Raw genomic sequence first — 6211 nt, forward strand, 5'->3', positions numbered from 1 at the left:
GTGATAAGGCAGGTCCAGCCTCGGGACAGAGGGAGGGAGCTTTCCACTCTTTTCAACAGTTGCATAACTCAAAGGCAGTAAAATAGTTATTTCTGTGTTGTACATGACAGTTTGTTTTACACTTTATAAAAGCCATAACTAATGTATCTCTCTGTATTATATTGAATCAAAGAGTGTTGAGTGCCACAGTGCAGATGAATCTCGTTCCCAAACCTCATTTTTAGTATCATGATTTCTATTTGTCTCCATTTTATTTGCTAAAAATGTCTGAAATATGTCACATTGGAACACTGTCATGTGACTACTGCACGTGTCTCAGTGACGTGTATGTTTATGAGTATGCTACCCTGGCAGACAGACAGGGAAGACTAGTGTCCAAAGTCACGACCCAGTCCTGACCTGAATTAAGGAAATGGTCACACTGCTCAGACAAAGCAGGGGAAAGGAGTCTGAGGGGCTGGCTGGTCAGGCACTAACAATGGGTCTGTGCTCTCAGACCATGGGCCACACAAAGGCCAGAGAAGAACCCTCCTACCCACTCCCACATTGCAATAGAGCTGGCATTTCACACTGCTCTGTGAGCAGCCATTCAATCAAACTACTGTTTAACCTGACCCCTGGCCTACACAGAAATCGAGATGAGTCTGGCGGGATTCATTAAGGTAACTGACACGACCTGCCTTATACTTCAACAAGCCAGCAGCCAATTGCTCCACGAACTTGGCACCCTTTGTATTCCTTTGCTTCAAAAAATAAAAGATGGGTTTCCTCCCAATTCCTTTTGAAGATTCTTAAAGAAGCTTGTAATCAATAGTCCATGTAATAAATAATGTGTCTGGTGATAGGTGTACGGACCAGTTGCTCCCTAGGGAACAAGAGCCAAGACCAGACCCTCTGTCTGGGCCAGCTACCCTCGAGCCAGAGCTGAAGAGGCAATCACATGATCTTCTCCCTTCTCAATGGACTGCTCCTCCTCTCTACCTGTACATGGTTCGGATCAAGGTGTGGGGGCTGCATATCAAACAGACCCGTGCCTTTGATGTCGATGGAAACACAAACACTGGTTTGAGTAGAGTCGTAACAGGTTATTTGTTCCCTTTAGTCATTCATTGAGCTGGTTGTTGAATGTGTATGTCTTCAAAGGATTGCTGCATGCATCGGCGGTACAGTAGCCGGGGAGGCCCTGAGAGATGACTGGCCTGGAGAGGTTGTGGAAAGGTTGTGGAGAGGCCATCTGGCTTCCTGTTCCTTACATTTGATATTGATTTATTGACTGTACATTGGTAGATAAGGGGAGAACAGCTGTCAAGAAGTTCTCCTTTACATCCTCGCAGATAATAGGCCTGCTGGTCATCTGTGTCCTGGCTAAATAAGCATTGCATTACTGTTTGATATTAAAGCAGCAAATAATTCACGTTCAAAATACAATTAAATATTTTTGCTAAAATAAAATCCTTTTAGTTTCTATTCGAAACAACAAAAGCAAAACACCATAAATGACATGATAATACCACACCGATATTACTTTTTAAGTATTTTCCTTTACCCTTATCATCCAAACTAACTTCTGACAGGTACAATTATTTAAATATTTAACACTAAATTTGCAGTTGGCAAAACCATCTACTAGCCTGTAGAGGTGACGGTATTTTAATGTTTGTCGTGATAAAGACAGTTCCAAGTAATTAGGTGCAAAATTACATTCATTATTCCTAACAAACCCTGACAACCATTCACAGTCCATCACGGAAATCAATCATTCAAAATTAAGCTTCCATGCATGACAAGTGTCCCATTCCTGTTAAGTGAGCCAGGAGCAGTTTGGCCTGAGCGCCGTGGTTAAGAGGTGTGATGTGGTATGATGGTGAATTGTTCTAATCCCTGATTTTTCTCACCAACCCACCCCCACCTTAAAAAAGACACTAGACAGACTGTAGTATCAGCTCCCCAAAGCTTACTTCTCTTACCCACCCCCAGCCTTTCTTCCCTTTCCCCTCCCCTGCCAACACCAGCCTGTGATGTGACTGCCTGAGATAATGAGGTGAGAACTTTATTACAGCTGTCTGTAAGCGTGGCACCAGCCTGCAAGCAGGAAAGCTACGGAGGCCTTCGCACAGGCTCTCTGGTGTTGGGCGCCCTCTGTTGTTCACTGTCAGCTCACACTGCAGGTACACACAGCTCTCCCAGCTTCTACAACAATGCACTTCAAAGTGGGAGATCAAGGGCCGACTTGCGCATGACATCCAAAGAATGACAATGCCACAGTCAGCCTACAACTACTGCAAGGTGCCAGTTGGGAAGACACAAAGGCATTCAGGCAGCTCTCGCACAATTTCTCTCGTACTATGGAGGAAGTGTTCTTTAAGGGGAGGGGTGCACATGCAGGAAGAAGGCAGTGCTGTCTGTGATGGGCAGAGGGGATGTGTGTCAGGGACTGAGGAAGAACAGCAGAGGAGACGGACGGGCAACAGATTACCAGAGGTGTCCTGCTTGATTGCTCAAGCATTAATTGATGAAGATATAGCATCAGCAGACATCATACCAATGATCTTTGAAGAAAGATTTCAGATTATCTGGTGGGACACACATACAACAGTACGATTAAAAATCTTTGAAAGTGGTTTCTTTGATATTCCTCAGGAAGAATTCATTAGTCATGATTAAAGTCTCCCCATTAACCTGCAATCCCAAATTTGAACAAATATGATCTACAACCTCAAATGAGGAAAAATTGTGACTTTATGGGAGGGAAAACTATCAGTCTGACTTGTACTTTAATTGTACTTCAGTGCAGAACGTGAGAACCCAAGACATTTAATAAACAGTCTTGTCTACTTCATTTAATATGTTCATATTTATCTTGTGCAACCTTTAGACCTGCAACACATTTCAGGAAAAGTAAATAATATGATGTTTTCACACCTGTTAGAAGATGTGCTTGTACCAGGGCGCCAAGCAGTTATATTTAATTATTGTATTAATTGTTGAAAATTCATTGCTGTTTCCGGAAAAATGTCCTTGTTTCTGATAGTAGCCTGGATATTTCACTTTTTTTCCAAAGGGAACACAAATTAATCTGAACACGTAATATATTTTATTATATGATACTTCCACTGACAGTGTAACCATAACTTTACTATAGTGGCATTAGTGAGTATAACAGTATTTCAAAAAGAGTAGTTCCTTGCCTATGTGTATATGATAGCGACTTATGAATGATGTTTCTTTCTAGCCGAAGTATCGGAGAACACATGTGACCAACTTAGATTTGCATCCTTGTCTGTGACACAATGCAAATTCTTCCATATTTTTCATTTGAATAGTTTAAGTATGCAACTGTACATGCAGAAACATGCAAACCCCTATCGATCTCTGTCGAAGGAACATAACTGCCCACATACTTGTTGATTAACTGGAAATCATCTGTTCATCTTCTCAAAAACAAAGACTTTTGAGGATAATTTGTAACAAATAGTACATTACCCTCCTTATGTTGCCCAAGTGTGATTTTTTTTCACATTTTGCAGGTCAAAGTTAAAAAAAAAAAAAAAAAAAAGGATCTGTATATGCAAATGAGATTATGTTTTTCAGCAGTGAAAGCCACAATCTCATTCATAAACTCGGACACACCCTTTTCCAAACCCAGTGGCCTGCCAGAGGAGGAATTGGGGGAACTTTTTGTGATCAGGCTGTCATTTCCTCTGCTTGCTCTGTTATTCCCAAAAGCCTTTGTGAAAGAGCCAAAGTGATCTAGACACACACAGAGGGGAGGCTGCCTGCATGCATCTGAGCTTGTCAACCCGGCAGGGGAGGGAGGTGCTGTTGGCAGGCCTAGACTGGGAGAAAACAAACATGGGGCTCAAACAAGACAGCAACATCAAATCCCTGCTGGTGAAAAAGCTTTACACTAAATCACACATGATTTACAATATGTTGTTGGTACAATAAAGATTACAAAACAACAGATTAACCTGCTGATGCAGCAACGTAATGACAGGCAGCAGATGTTCAACCAGAACAAAAACATAAAAATATAAAACATCAAAATTATATATTTTAATAAGATTTTTTTTAAACACTGAAATGTTGCTTCTACTTGAGCGAGATATTATATTAAGACAAATAAAAAGTTGCACCTGTTAAGATAAAGGAATTTCTCTCCAAAGATTGGCTGAGAATATCAGGCAGACTCACATCTTAGCTATTTCAGTGTTATTTATTCTAACCTGTTGGAGCCCGATTAATTTTTTCTTCCTCATTTATCATCACTGTACACAACTTAAACTAAACTACGTGGAAATTTTGACCAGTCAACTACACAAAGAGTGTGATAAGTTAAACTGTGTGCCTTGATCAGGCACACAGTTTAACATTCCCTGACAACCTCTTTTTTTCCCCAGACACAAATGCATTGTTTGTAAGAAACTATATCTGACTTGAGTATATACAAAAAAAAATGCTATCAGCATGTTTGGATGAAAATGATTAAACTACAAAATACAAAATAACACATTATACAATCACCCATTCATCCATTGACTATGCCTTTTTTTTCCAATGCAGGATCTGATTCCATATGGGAGTCTTTCCCAGCCATCTGTCAAGAGGCAGGTTAGACTGAACAGGCTGCCTGTCCATCACAGGGCCAACATTGAAGCGAAGTAAACAACCATGCACTCTCACACGCACTCCTAGGCTGAATTTAGAATTGGATATCAAATGTTAAACCTACTCTGCAATGGACTGGTGACCTGTCCAAGGTGTATTATAGCTGCTGGGATAATTTCCAGCTTCCAGGTACAGAAAATAGAAGATAATGTTGAATCAGTAAAATCAGAGATGTTCATTCTATGCTCAGCATGTCCAGAACAAACTCTCAGAAAGCTTTAGAGGAGCTCCGTTAATTTAAATCCCAGGTTAAAGACCTGCTGTCAGCTGTATTTTAATAGCTTTTTTATAAAAAAAAAAAAAAGCTATTAAAAATCTGTACCGATTCTTTTAAGCTTGATTTTGTTTAATTTGATTTCACTCTTTCAAAATAGTTTTAGCTAATGTTCTTTCCATTTTCTTTCTCTTTTTTTCCATTTTAAATAATGACTTGTTTTATAATATTTTATTGTCTCTGTAAAGCACTTTGAATCACCTTGTTGTTGAATTGTTCTGTACAAAAAACTTGCCTTGATTCATGTTGATGCAACTTTTTTTTTAAAAAGTCAGACAAACAACAAGACATCTAAACAATTTATTAATGCTTAAAAAGCAACCATGCGACAATTTTCTATGCAATATTAATACATACAGAGAAAAATCTATATAAAAAAGAATAGAAAGTCAAAACACAATATTTAATTCCTGTAATATTCAGGTCTTAAAAGCCTTAATAGCAGTCATGGTTGTGTACTGGAAAATGAGCTCAGGAACAGTTCTGAACGCTATTATCAGTGAGATCATTTCTGCAAAAACTGTTTGACAGAAACATGAGAATGAATGTTACATCCGATTCCTCCATATTCTGGTATTATAACAAAAGAGTTATATCTACCCTATATGTTATAATTGTGTTCCACAGACAGACAGACATACAGACAGACAGACAGACAGACAGATAGACAGACAGATAGATAGATAGATAGATAAGTTGTGCCCCATGCCATCATAGTTTCATATGTCCAATGTCAGGTTGAGATTATTAAATGATAACTTCATTATAAATGTTTTTAAATGTTTTTTTCTGAATAAGGAAAATTTAAAAAAAAAAAAAAAAAAAAAAAAAAAAAAGAAGAATCCATACTACTCTATTTAAGAGGTTATTATTTGCCTTGCAGATTGATGTCAAGCAGCCTAATTATAACCTCCCATGTCATTGTACCATATTGGAATCCTACTCAGTTTATCATTTTATTCATTGCCTACGTAAACCTGAATACTATGACGTTTTTGACCTGGTTGTAAAGTCTTCATGAAGTAACAGAATTTATGAATTCAGGGGTTGTGGTTGAAATTAAGGTAAAAGAGCGCCCTCTAGTGTTTAGTAACCTGCCATCACAGTAGTTATTTAGCTGACGTTGAAGTTGTTGTCACATAACGCCGCTGGCTGACGGCAGGGCACGGATACCTCCACGCAGTTTATATTTAGACGTCTGACTCATACAAACAAATTCTTCCCTGACCCTCGAAGAACAGACAAAATCCTCGCATGAGTTCAAACGAT

Source organism: Telmatherina bonti, assembly GCF_933228915.1.
Source record: "Telmatherina bonti genome assembly, chromosome: 12".
Lineage (NCBI taxonomy): Eukaryota > Metazoa > Chordata > Actinopteri > Atheriniformes > Telmatherinidae > Telmatherina > Telmatherina bonti.